The sequence below is a fragment of the Eretmochelys imbricata genome, chromosome 1 (assembly GCF_965152235.1).
Source record: "Eretmochelys imbricata isolate rEreImb1 chromosome 1, rEreImb1.hap1, whole genome shotgun sequence".
In the NCBI taxonomy this organism is placed as follows: Eukaryota; Metazoa; Chordata; order Testudines; family Cheloniidae; genus Eretmochelys; species Eretmochelys imbricata.
In genome coordinates, this window is record NC_135572.1 from 198,987,936 (window position 1) to 199,002,279 (window position 14,344).

General features: G+C 39.6%; 1 protein-coding gene across 2 annotated transcripts in view; it reads left to right on the plus strand.

Annotated features, from left to right (window-relative positions):
- The window catches only part of CMSS1 (cms1 ribosomal small subunit homolog), a 366,300-nt gene that overhangs the window by 178,848 nt on the left and 173,108 nt on the right, over positions 1 to 14,344 (plus strand). The window contains exon 2 of one of the 2 annotated variants that reach the window (XM_077821669.1): positions 9,529 to 9,578. The exons of the other annotated variant lie outside the window; for it this stretch is intronic. The gene's annotated coding sequence lies outside the window, so the exon portion shown is untranslated. The remainder of the gene's footprint in view (positions 1 to 9,528; positions 9,579 to 14,344) is intronic. 2 annotated transcript variants of the gene reach the window in all.

A 14,344-nucleotide genomic window follows, 5' to 3' on the forward strand; every position in this document is an offset into this window, starting at 1 on the left:
CCTTGACAAATTGGAGAATTGGTCTGAAATCAGCAAGAAGTTCAGAAAAGACAAGAGCAAAGTATTACACTTAGGCAGAAAAAATCAAAGGCACAGCTACAAAATGGGGACTAACTGGCTAGGTGGTAGTACTGCTGACTGCTGGTCATAGTGGATCACAAATTTAAGTGAGAGTCAGCAATGTGATGCAGTTGTGAAAAGAGCTATTGTTATTCTGGGGTGTATTAAAAGAAGTGCCACATGTAACACACTGAAGGTAATTGTCCCTCTCTGTTCGGCACTAGTGAGGCCTCAGTTGGACTACTGTGTCCAGTTCTGGATGCTACAGTTTAGGAAAGATGTGGACAATTTGGAGAAAGTCCGGAGGAGAGCAACAAAAAAGATAAAAGGTTTAGAAAACCTGACATATGAGGAAAGGTTAAAAAAAAATTGGGTGCGTTTAATCTTGAGAAAAGAAGACTGCCAGGGGGACCTGGTAATAGTTTTCAAATAAGGGCTGTTATAAAGAAGACAGGGATCTATTGTTCTCCATGTCCACTGAAGGCAGGACAAGAATTAATGGATTTAATTGCAGTAAGGGAGATTTAGGTTAGGTGTTAGGAAAAACTTTGTATGTATAAGGGTAATTAAGCACTGGAATAGACTTCCAAGAGAGGTTATGGAATCCCAGGCATTGGAGATTTGTAAGAACAAGTTGGGCAAACACCTGTTAGGAGTGGTCTGGGTTTACCTGGTCCTGCCTCAGTGCTGAGGGCTGGAGTCGATGAGCTCTCAAGGTCCATTTGCACAATCAGAGACCTCACTTAGGGAATGAACAGGGCTCTGACATCCCTGTTTACCCTGGACCACACTTTTGTACGTCCTCTGTGTGAGATCCCAGAAGTTTTCTCTTTCTGAGTAGTGTTCAACAGAGGGATTATTTTGTTTGGCTCATTTGTATGTTCTTCCAGCTGCCCAGTGCCCTGCCTGCCATGAAAGACACTCTGTCTTCTTTCTTAATAAGCTTCAAAACAAAGTTTTGGTTTGAGTTTTTGAGTTACCGGTTCAGGCAGGCTCTTACTTTTTACTCAACCCTGTGTGCACATCTTTATTATTTATTGTATTCTCAGTAATTGATTAATCAGTAATCCCTGAACTAGCAATTTTCCTATGGAATGGAAAAGGTTTATTTTCTTCTGGGGTGTGTTAAGGAGCTGAAATGAAATTCAGGTTGGTCTTGAGTTTCTTGTCATGCCAAGGTGTTTGTTCTGTTAGCATTGCCTTTCTCCCTGTAAATCAGACATTCTTCTTGGGTTGCATAAGGTTACTCGTGACATGATTAATGCAGGAAGGTTAGAGAGGAATGACGTAGTGGCTCATGCAAAGTTTACCTGAGAATTATCTCTAGCTCTCTAGTGTTTAGTGTCTGTGTGAGTCATGTGCTGACGCCTTGCCATCTCCTGTTCTTCAGCTGGGTAAGATCACACTTACCTCACTTTATGCATTTCTTCTTTTCATGCCAGATCTGATTAGAAGCACTTTTGTTTTAAGCCCTATATTTATGAAACATTAAATATAATTTTTACAGATAAGTGACCTCGCTTTTAAGCAGAAAGACCCATTTGATATTTGTGATTCAAGCAACTGTGGAAACTCGACGGGATATTGCTGTCCTTAGATGAATTCTGATTCTATCAACTTTAGCTTTTTTTAACTGCCTGAAGATTTAATGACGATAGCTTAACAGCAGTAATGAGCTTCGCTGTAGGACCATAAGTCCTCAGTTATTGGCGTTCACTAGCTATCCTGATTTGGGTGTGTGTGCACATATGCTGTAAAAATATAGGCAAGTTTGTACCAAAGCCACTGGTGTTTGAACCGTGCTGTTTGCTTTAGAGGTATCTCAGCTGAGGCCCGGCCTGCAGCTACAACTCTTTCAGGGAAGCTCATTATAACAGTCGATTCCTTAACAGGGTTACAGCAAGGTCCTCTTTCTATTATTCTTTTATTTTTCTTTAAGACAGATTTCTTACAGGCTCTTTGAAGTGTGTACTGTGGAGTTAGCCACCAGGTTTGTTAGAACTAGGGCATAATTCTAAGAGATGCCAAGTGGTCTTAAGTCCCGTTTAAAGAGATCATTGTGGTATGAGGACAATGAACACTGTGCAGAAGGTTCTCAAACTTTTGCAAACTTAGCACATTTCCTGTGTCAGGCTATCATGAAGTCTTTGGCACACTCATACACCCGAATTTAGCATATAGTAGCACTGTGTCTACTACTATGTGTATAAACTATATAAACAGTAAGCATTTTTACACAACATAATGCAAATTAAGTATAGCAATACAGGCTAATAGTGAAAATTTGCTGTCATTTTTCAGCCAGCTCCTGCTGTTCAACATGTGGAAGCCCTAATGTGGGTCACAATGTGTGGAAAAAGATATAAATTGGTGGACATAAAAAAAGGACGTGTGGAAATTTAAAATGCCCTGGGATTCATTCTTTTAGTGAAAAATTCTTTCTATAACTTCAGTTTCATAATTCTTAATTTGTGATATTTTTAACAATAAAAGAGAGGGAACACAAAGTTTGTTTGGAGCATAGATAATGTTGGGACCAAAATGAATGACATCCCTCTGAACGATGTTCACTTGAGAAGTATGGGTAAGGGAAACTATGCTTTGTAGTAAACTCTGTAATTCCCTGAATTGTACCTGACACAAATTGTACTGATGGTTGAAAATAAATGGCATAATACATAGTTTCTGATTGCATTATTGAAATGCATATTTTAATGAGATGAGAATTTATCTAGTTACACATATAAGGTAAAGTTATACTGGACAATTCATTTTAATGAAAATAATGTGAATCTGTAAGAGTATGAGTTTTAAATTCAAGATATTCTCAAGTCATGGAACAAATTCTGCTGTATTATTTGTGAAATATGTGGTCATGAAATTAAAGTTTATCATAATGCATATACACAAGGGGACAGTGTTAAAATTGCACGTGCAACCTTAACATTGTTTGCATTTTTTTCCTATTAAAAAAAAAGTTATGAAATCTGCGTTCGTTTCACTGATTTACAGATAAAACCGTGAATGTTGAAAGAATTTGAAAATCTAACTTACTCTTCACCACTTAATTGTATGTGAGTTTTTTAAATAACTTACAGCTTGAGCCTTGAAACAGGTCTGGTGTGTTTCACTTTCTTGTTCTTATGCTAACAATATGTGGGTTGCAAAAGTTTAAGAAATGTATAAGTAGCTTTTCATTGAAATGTTTTAAACTTGTACAGAAAATTCTAAGATTTTGTTTTTGTTCACCAAAACCAAATGTATAGCACAAACTCTCTTTAATTAAGTAAAAATCAAAAATAAAATTTAGATATTTTCACTCTACTATTAAAAATCCTTCACCTGAAATCTTGAGGAAGGACTTCATCAGCAGTCCAGTTAATGTTGAACTGAAATTTCACTTAGCTACTTAAATTAAGTAGCAAACCATATGAAAATAGCCCCATTCAGCGTTCCTTACGCAGTCAAAACTCCTCCTGAGATGGGAGTTCTGAGTAAGGAAGGGCCCAAAAGCAGAAAACAGATTTACTAAAGACTGTCCTGGCTCAGGTAACCTAATAACAAGTGTAACAAGCCAAAATAACCAAGTTACTTTCATGGCCAGAACTATAGTGCATTGTCTGCAATTATTTGATTACCTAATTCTTAGTTTCTGCAAGGGATTTATGTACTGTTTACACATGACATGCCTCACTCAGAACAAAAATAACTTGCTTTGCTCAATGTTTTTATAGTATCTTGCCTTCACATGTAGTTTGTCTATAGTTAGTGCTGTTCACCATCACTATTTTTACCTTAATCACTAGGTTTGTTAACATATGTAGTTAGACAGTTTTTTCCAGTGAAGGTTTCACCATCTTTTAGTGTTCCATTTTCCCCAGAGCTTTTCATTTTACAGATTTTCTTGTGTTCTGTTTGGCAAGTGTTTAAAATGCAACAGCAGCCAACAAGGTTACAGTATCCCTCTCTTTGTCTCTAAAAGAAACCCTGTGATGTTGCTTCAAAAAAAAGCAGAAAAAAATCCATCTTTTATTAATAAGAGCAAGTATTATTGTATTTCTATTGCCATTTGCAATGTATAAATCACAATGATGTAGTAATAAGACCAAAGGAAGCACGCAAATGACTTAAGTAGCTTGACATTAGATGGTGCTACTTTACATTCTGTAAAGAATCCGTGAAGCCTCTGGCTCCTGCTCTTCCAATTGCTAGCCTAGAGTTTGCATGCTCAGTCTGTAAATTAATCATATGATCAAAAAAACCCAAACAAAAACAAAAATGAAACCTACAGAAGTACACAACAGCTGTCACACATCAAAGTGACCCGGGGGAAACTCAAAAGAAAGGACAATCTCAAGCAGATAGAAACAGAGCAACCAAAACCGGGAAGCAGATGGTGATGGCAGTCATGTGCATGCCAGTCAGTGGAAATGCCACATATGTAAACACAGAAGTAATGTAGCTAAAAGATACAAAGAGAAGCAGTGCTATAGACCTAGAGTCAGGATCCAACATTCAAAGCTTAGTATTTTACTGAGGAGAGTTGTCTTGGGTCAGATTGCTCCCTTCTGAATTGTACTTTTAGAGTCTTGACTCAAAGTAGAAGCTTGGATGCCTTTGGGCTCTTGAAGAACCCAGGCAGTAGTTCATCATCCACATTTTTCCATCTGTGTTGCTGTGGTGATCAACATCTGGTTTACCTATGTGCGAAGGAATCCAAATCTCATTTGCCAAGATGCTCTTTTGACATGTTCTTCAAACCTGTCCTCACAAGTTGGAGTTGGGCCAGTTATATGTCCTTTTTGATGGCTAGATTGAGGCGCAAGCAATTAAAGTGTCCTTTTCCTTCTTATTGCTCTCATACAGCACTGCTACCAACTTCCTTATTGCAGAAATTGCAGCTTGTCTTTCACTCTCTCCCAATTTGGCAACAGTTTTTTTTTCCAACCCAATACCAAATAGGGATGACACAGAGTCATATCCTGTTACTGTGTGTAAAGGAAGAAATATGTTGTAGAAGTCAGGAGTGAGTGCATCACAGATCGCATGCACAGGTCTGAAGTGACTGTCACAATCAACATCTGGACACACCAACTGAAGAACAACTAACCTGAACCCCAAAGAGTAAGCAATTGAATCAGCTGGCTGGAACAATACGAAATGGAAAAGAAAACCCCAGTCTTGGGCCACGTCTGCACTACCGCTTATGATGGGAAAATTTATGTTGCTCAGGGGTGTGAAAAAAAACACCCCAAGTGACATGTTTTGCTGGCATAAGCACTCGGGCACAATGCTATGACAGTGAGAGAGCTTCTCCACTGACGTCGCTACTGCTGCTCATGGAGGTGGTTTTATTATGTCGACAGGAGAGCTTTCTCCTGTCGGCACAGAGCTATACGAACAATCTTACAGGGGCGCAGCTGCATCAGTACAGTTGTACCCTGTAAGTTTGCTTCTGCAGACATGGCCTTAGGCTATGGCCGCACTACAGAGCATTCGCTGGTAGTGCGGACATAGCTGCTGCCTCTCGTGAAGGTGGAATTATTAAGCCGACCAGAGAGCTCTTTTTCGTTGGCTTAGACTGAGCATCTTCACCAGATGTGCTATACCAGTGCAGCTGCGCCAATGTTAATTTGTAGTGTAGACCTCCCCTAAAAGGGGAGGGAATTTCCCATACCAGAAGGAGTTTGAAATGAAGGACACCCAGAAACTGAGGGCCAGCATCAAGGAGGGGTGCTGTCTGTGAAATGCTCAATCCCCTTTCTGGTGGAGGTACGCTGGGAAACTGTTCAGAGAAAATAGATAACATATTAGAAAAGGGAATCTAGTTAATATAGAAGTGTAAAACGTGAGGTTCTGTCTTTGTTTATTTTTTGTGTAACTTGCTTTTCCCTGACTCTTTCATCTTTGAATCTGTGATTTTTCTATCAAATAAAGCTTTTGTTTATTTTTATCTGAAGCCGGTCACTGTTGTGTAGAGTGTGTGTGTCAAAGTGAATTGATAATTCAGGGCAGGTTTCAATCTTTTGGAGGTGATGAACCAGATGGAAAAATGTCTGAGTGTCTGGTAATTAAGAACTGGGGGTAAATGGATTTGGGGAGACTCAGAATTGGAAGGGCTGTTGGGGTCACCCTGCAAAGAGTAACTAGGATGGTGGAAGCCAGGGTGAGACTTCTGTGGTGTCAGGGCTTGGGTTTGTAGCAGCATAGCATTAAGGCACTCTAAGTAAAAAGGCAGGTACGGACAGCACTCCTTATTGTCTGGGTGATCCCCACAATGTCACAACAAAGCTTGTCAGTTGTGCTGGTAAGGGTACCTGCTCCAATCCATATGTTATCTATGTGCTCCATTTTGGGAAAGGAGTGAACAGCAAAGACCAAAACACCTGTATCAAGTGATCTAATTACTATGCATCCTTTGACACCAGGAGATCCAAAAGTCATCCTTGTGTCCACTTCTTCTTGAGTTCTGTGCAAAGCTTGGGCTTTTTCAACACATCTAATGACACATCTTTGCTACTTCACCATTGGAAAACCCTCCAGTAAAGAGGAGAGTTTGTGTTGGGTATGCTCCTGCACTCTAAAGTGTGTTTTGAACCATATATTCAAAGAGGAATTTTACAAGTGACTTCCTATTAGATGCTATGTTTAGAAACTTTTTCCATGGAGGCAGAGGGGCATCCACCAATCACCTGGTATTTCTTTCATACAATCTTAGATCCTGTCTGGTGTGGTCTTTCTGCAGTTTTCACAGAGTTACTGTTGTCATATCTGTCAAAGACTTTGATTACAGAATTAGCTTTGTCATATCCTTTTAGAACATGCCTCAAGTACTCAGCGACCAATTAATCAAATGTGTGGAATTTGTCTCCAGCCATAATTTGTATGACAGCCCTGACGTCTGATGTACACTGTGGTTTCTTTGTTGTATGCTCTTAGCTCATGGTTTCTTTCAGTTTGAGCTTCCAGCTGATGCCTTAATTCAACTTTTGTCTGTTTGTTTCGTTGTGCCATCAGCGTGGAAGAGGGACATAGATTCAGGTTGTATTGGATGATTAAGAACAGTTGCAATTGAAATGTCATCTTTGCATCTTGGTAAGGACAGGGCTCAGCGGAAAACAGTTTCTGGAGTGATAGCTGCTGTGATTGTCTCTCCGTTGCTAGGCTTAAATTTGATCACCTTGGCCATGTCAGCAAATGTTTGAATGCCAGAATTCGTGACTGGGCTGAAAAAACTGTAGTGTCCCCTCAGGATCAAATACACCTCTCACAAATCTCTCCATTTGTTCTTCACCAACATCTGCTATTTTCCGTAGAGACCCTTGTATATATGATGTTACTTGCAGTCCAGTAGACATGATGTTAATTACCTCTGGAAGTGATTCAAGGTCAAACGGGTTTGTCATACTGTTGACGATATGGTTGGTAAGAACTGTAACACGCTTTTCATCCATCTTCAGTGCAGAGACAAGGGCTTGTTTGTGGACTTTGTCATCACAACTACTTGTTAGGCTACTTTGTTCTCTCATAACTTTTTCACATTCATAATATGCAACTGTGCATTGTCATCTCTAACACTGATACTGATCTGTGTATAACTATCACTGAATTAAAAAGCTAGTTTCAAGACTATTTCAAAGGATAGTGCTGCATGCGTAGGCAATTACAAACTGGAACCTTCTACCAGGCATACTAGATGCTACATTGTCTGTACAAAAGCTTACAAATAGAGTAGCATTACATTAGGAATTCACATACATTTATATTTACCCACTCTGCAGTACAAACTGAGGGCATGCGATCTCCTGCTACTGGTGCCCAGCCTTCAGTGTGAGACTGACCTGGTTATCAAATTTTAGTTGAAAATATAGAAAACTTGTGAGATACTTTAAGAATTAAGAATATGCGATGTGAAAACTCTTCGTGTTAGTATATTGCAAAATGTTGATATTTACCATTTTTGCCACATGCTAAACAGCATCATCATTTCTGGGAGAAAAAAAGACTTGCTCATGCAAAACCAGTAAAAATCTTTTAATACATCGTCTTTTGGTAGCTTTGACCAATAAACATCACATTAAGGTATTGAAATTAACTTAAATTGTAAAAACTGTAGTCAGTCATGTTGCAGTGTTTCTGGAACTATCTAAAAAAGGACATTTTCTCATTTTGGGTACCATTGTTTTACCTCTCTTTCAGGCTTATGACACCACGTGGTAGCTCTCCATCATACCTCATCTAAATGGACATAAAAATAAGCTTTCAAATAATGTATGACGTGTGTGTGTGAAGTATGGGTACATTGAACTCCAAAAATATGGCCCGTTTTGGAGACTTGCTTCACGCCTACTATATCAAGGAGAAACAAATAAACAAAGCCTCCAAAACGTCCTTGCTTATGGAGACTTTAATTTCAAATCAAGTATAGGAACAATCCTGTTAGGATTTTACTGTGCGTTTAGTCACAGGTTTCATATGACCCTGTTCATAAAACATACTTTCCTTTCACTAGAGACCACGGGTTGCAGAATAACTAATGCTCGCTATGAGTATTTAGGAACTGCAAAGAGTTTTCAAAAGCAAAAAGAAGCCAAGATTAATAAACACAATTTTAAAAATTATTTTTAAAGAGGAAAAACTGATTTTTCTTAAACTGTAATAAGTAGAGCTGGTTGACATTTTTCATTTTGAAACTTTAAGAAACATTTTTGGAAAACTAACACTTTTGTGAAAAAAAATCAATGTTTTAAAAATTGTCTGATTTTTTTCAACAAAAAATGAAAACTACTTGTTTATGTGTGTGTTTTGGTCCACAGCCCATTTTCTCACTTTGCCACTGTAAATGGAAAAGAAGGGAGTGGTGCAGTGAAAATGTAATTAGCTACAAAACAAATGACTTTGATCACCGTTGTTTACAAAAGTTGACAATTATTTGGAATCAAACTTCAAAATTCAGCATGGCTAGGACAAGCAAAGACACTGTGAGACATATGCCTCATGATTGCATATAAGAGCCCATGCACACCTGTCTGAATTCAAATAAATATATAGTATTGCTAATTTTTTAAACACCGTAAAATCTGAATGAAGGACCTTCATCTCCAGCAGGCAAGCTTCTCTCTTAAGTGACCACCTTGAAGTCTCCACATGTGGTTCTCAGTTGTTTTGTCTGAATTTTAGTTGAAAACCCACCTCTATGAAGTAACCTTTTTTTTTTAAACTGGTCCCTTGGGTTTCATTGTACTAATACAAAATTTCCTTTATTGATTGTTTGTATATATTAGCAGTCTCCCTGTTAATGTTAATTACTGTTTCAAAAAAATGGCAATTTCCTGTTCTGATGTTAGCTTCTTGTTTTATTTGGATTGTTCCATGTTGTCATGATATCCATAATTCATTATTTTGGAATTACTTGTGTTTTTAAACTGTGATATACAGAGTGATGATTTTTACTTTTCTTAATTGTAGGTAAGAACACTTCTTGCAGTGCTTTTGCCCTTGGTGGAATTTCTCGTTTGGTAAAGTATTAACCTATCTCTATTAAAAGCTTTGACATTTTACCTTTCTGCTTTTCAAAGTGGGGCTTGCCTTAGTAACGGCACATGGTTCTCTGAATCATAGCAAAAAACATGAGGACAAGATGATTACCAAGTAATTATACATGTTCTTAAATGCTTGTTATAAGAGCATTTGAAGTTTTCATAGCAATGCTTTTGTTGGTTTTCATCCCCATTTTTTATGTTAAAAAAGTAGCATATTAGAGGAGTTTATAATTAGCAGGTACAGATGAGGCTGTAACTTGTTTAGGCCCTAATTAAATGAGATATTAAATGAGATATTAAATGAGATATAAATGAGCACATGGGTAGTATAGGATTACTCTTTTGCTTACAGTTAATCACATGCTTAAGTACCTCACTGAATCATGGTTTTAATGATGAGACAAAGGGTTGCAAAAGCAGGATTTCAAACTCTTGCTCTTTTGAGTAAAGAACTCTGATAGGCCATTATTTTATGGATTCTTCAGCAATGGAAGGGACCTCTGTGCTATATTTCTCCTCCCCCTTCAATCCCCCCAGTTATTGACTCTAGAATTAGCTATTGTATGTTGTGATGATAGAATTCTAGAGACAAGACCGTTCATTTAGAAGTTGCCACTGGTTCTCCTAGTGAGAGGAGAATTGATACATTGTGGAGAGTATAAACTATAAATACGATTTCCTGTGTATTGGACACAGTTTGCCAGTTGCTGGAAACTTTTTTAGAAAAGAGATCTTGTCTGGTTACAATTCACAATTAACATATGGAAATTGACTTTTGGTTGAGAACAGCAGGCCATTTCTTTTTGCCAAGGATACTGTACATTGGTACATAGTATTGCAGTGCTGATGTTTGTTTTTTCTATATGTATATAGTTTTAATTAATCATCGAGAGGCCCATGCATTAGGTAATGCTGGAAAGAGACATTTTAAATCCTATAATTCTTCATAAAGAATTATGGAAACACTGATACTGCTATCTCCTTGATCAAAACTATGTGTCACTTGGACAGTATGTAGCTGTTTGCATCTGAGGCAAGTAAGAGCACATTTTCTGCGCTTCTGAATACTGTGTATTCCTTGGGATTTTGTATGTTTATAGAGGACTAAAAATAAAATAAAGAAGTAATGTAATACATGCTGGGAAATGAGATCTCCTCGTCTTTAAACTATACCATCTGAATTTTCATAGATTTTAGGGCTAAAAGAGACCATTATGACTATATAGTTTGGCCTCCTGCATAGCGCAGGCTAAAGAACTTCATCCAACAATCAAATGATTATTGGAAAAGACTTAACTTGGAATTTAGCCATAGCACTCCATTCAAATCAGTGCAACTTGTGTGGCTAAGTTCTCTAATGCACTGAAGATATAGGTGTGCGTCTTTCCTATCCTTCCATCTGCTAGATGATTTGATGGTGTTCTCAGGTTAACACTGGAAGCTACGAGACAAATTTCTGGGAGCACATTGTTCATCGTTGCCAACAGAAGCACATGCATAGCAGGAGGAGGAGCAAAGGGCAGGAGATTTTCATGCTGATCTTTGCTGGTGCCAAAATCTTCAAGCCCTACCTCACCTAAGGAACATAGTCTTCCCATTTGGCTTTTGTACATACGTATATCCCTGACCTGGCCATGTCCCTTATGCTCAGCTTCCCTCCTCTGCAGATTATTTCTGCTTCTACCAAAACTATCTGGATGAGTTTGTGGTAGGGATGATGGAATGTTCCTCCTGTGACAGGGACCCCATAACCCTGTAATATTGGTGAGCATCTGTTCTGGGTTGTGTAAGAGTAGAGGCAGCATTTGGCCTCAGATGCATGTACAGTTGGTATATGTATGCTATGCACAGAGTACAGATATATATCATAAGAGTATGTATAATTTTCTCTAACCTATATTCCAAGGGTGGCCAAACTGCGGCTTGTGAGCCAGATGCGGCTCTTTTACAGTTAAAGTGTGGCTCGCGGAACCCCCCGCCCCCATTCTCCACCTGCCACACTGGGGAGGAACTCGGGACTTCTTCTCTGTGGTAGGGTGATGGGGCTAGGGGCTTTTGCCAGAGACCACTGGTGCCTGCTGAGAGTGGGGTGTGGGGGCACAATTTAAAGGTTCATCCCCCCCCCCCCCCCAACAGCTTGAGTCATGCCCCCAATCAGACCCTCCCTTTTACCCTCAGCGGCTCCTCCCTACAGCTCCTAGATGTTTGCTGCTGTCCCTCCCTAGGGCTGCAGCTCCCAGCTTGCTGGCTCCAGCAGCTGCCACGCAGGGAGGGGGCCTGGCAGCACCATGTGACCGAGTGGAGCCAGCAAACCCTGGCAAAAATCGGGGGGTGGAGGGAATGACGTGACCCCACATGTCCCCCATGTGTCACCTCTGGCTTCAGCCCAGTGTGGGAGGGGTGTCTCTGGGCTTCAGCCCACGAGAGGTGCCTGCCAGAGTGCAGGGCTTAAGCCCTGAGCCCCGGCAGCTGTGCCCTGGCTCTCAAACTTCTGAAAATTGTCCTGTGAGACTTGGAGGGTCAGTTAGTTTGGCCACCCCTGCTGTATTCAGTTAGCTTTTAATCTACAATATGTTTTCTTTTGATCTGGCTTTCTGTAAGCGCAGATAGGATAGAGGTGATTCTATGAAGAATTGTAAGACTTTGGCGAGGGCTGTTTTCTCTATGGTTTATGTGGGTGCTCTACTGGGTGTAGTCCAGATAAGAAGAAAGCAATTAGAAATCCAACAGCCTGAATACAGCAGCCTGATTAAGCTGTAATCCTGCTCTCTGAGTGATACCTGTTAGACTGAAACAACCATTTCCCCTCAAAACAAACAAACCAACAAACATTTTAGGAGGAATTCATTATGTAGCTCATAATCTTAAAAAAAAAAAAAAATTACATGAGTATAATCCAAATCCTTCACATTAAAATGTGATCTTTTAAATTTTACTCTAAATATTTTGGTTTCTTGTTTTCAGTGTTCAGGGGATATCCTTATTTTGTACAGACAGTATCTCCTGCTAATATGTTGAAAGAGTTAAATCCAAACTTAAATTATTAATATATTACATCAATTGTTCTATAGCACTTATATTTTCTAGTAGGATACTAATTTACTGCCAGAAACATGACTCAGAAGATCAATAGCAAGCAAGCTGTACAAGTTAACACAAGAGAATGAAATTACTTCATTTGATAAGCATCAGGCTTCAAAAGCACGTTACGAAAATAGGGCTGTGGGTTTGCTCTAGGGAGATCACCTCTTTTAATTTTAACTATTGCTTGCAGAAGTAATTTTGGGAAATCTTGGGGTTTTGTTAGAAGATCACTGGCCACTTACTGGGGGACCCAAATGCTATCCTTTAATGACGATTATTCGTTATGTTTCTGTCCAGACAAGTAGTCATTTCAAACCAAATTTGCTTTACAAACTAGTTTATGGCACACAGTAACAGAACTGAGGCTTCAGGTTTGTGTCCTTGATTCTTTTAATTGCAAATCAGACTAACAGGAGCAATAGTTCCCAGATTAGATGTTGGTCATGGTTTAAAAAATGGTTTATATCAGGAAGGCAGGTGTTTGAGGGAAATGGTGGAAGAGCTTGAGAGAAGATCTTGATTCAATAATTATGGGCCAGAACATATCCCTGATTGGGTTATTCCCACATAGGGGCAGAGAAACTTCATGAGATTGTACAATCAATGGAAATCATCCCTAGAAGTGTGTGGGGGTTTGCACTCCTCATGGTAGGTAGCCTGGAATTTCACTCTCTTAAACCAGCAAAAACCTACAGATCCACAACAAGTCCTTTGCCTTCACACAGGGTCCCAGCTCCCCTGAGGCGCTGTGACTGTATGAATCCCTGACCATCCCAAAACTTGCCCAGAAGAAAGAAAGGTGTTCTTAGCTGCAGAAAGGAAATCCTGAAAAGCTGATGCCCACAGGGTCAACTTGAGTTTACTCCCATTTTTTTTCTTGACGGGGAAGGGGAATGCAATATAATGGAGAACAACCGTTCCAGCCTTTCCTGTACATGGGTCCCAAGACCTGCACAACTTCTCCAGAAAGGGTTTGGTGGGATTGTGGAATTAGATTAACAATGGAACGGAAGTCTCTTCCTCCCACCCTTATGCCACCTGCTCATATAAGGAGCTCTACAGTGCATCCCTGCAGTATGGTTTTTAACAGGAAGTCTGACCCTCATTGTTTTCTGAAAACTCTTATAATGTTGTTTGTTCTCTGTTTAAATAAGGACAGGTGGAAAAGGATAAGGAGAGTGTGAATATTGGGTTTGGAGGTCCATTTTTCTTTAGCAGATGATTTGCAGTTCTGTGTTTGCTGCCTGTTGAAACGGTGATAATATGAATTCCGATTGGTGGAGATTAAGGGTGTGATTGTGTACAGCACAGGTGTGGCGCACAAAATAAAAAACGATGAGCAGAACCCGATCCTGCATTAATGAGTGCTCGTGTGCAGCCACCAAACTACTCATGCTTGGAAGGAAGAATAAGGCCTAAGAGTGAAGCACATAGCTAACCACCTCATAAGCTATCAAGACTATACATAACTCCATGTCTCCTCAGATGCTGTCAAGGGGCTTGAGACTTACTGCTGCTTAAATTGTAGGACTACGCCTAACACTTGCCATTACTTGCTCTAGTACATAGCCTGCATAAACACCTGAGCTGAAGTGCACTAGATCTGTGTTTCCTGCTGTGCCCCACCAGGGACGTGTGGGAGCAAGGCTTGCGAAGGA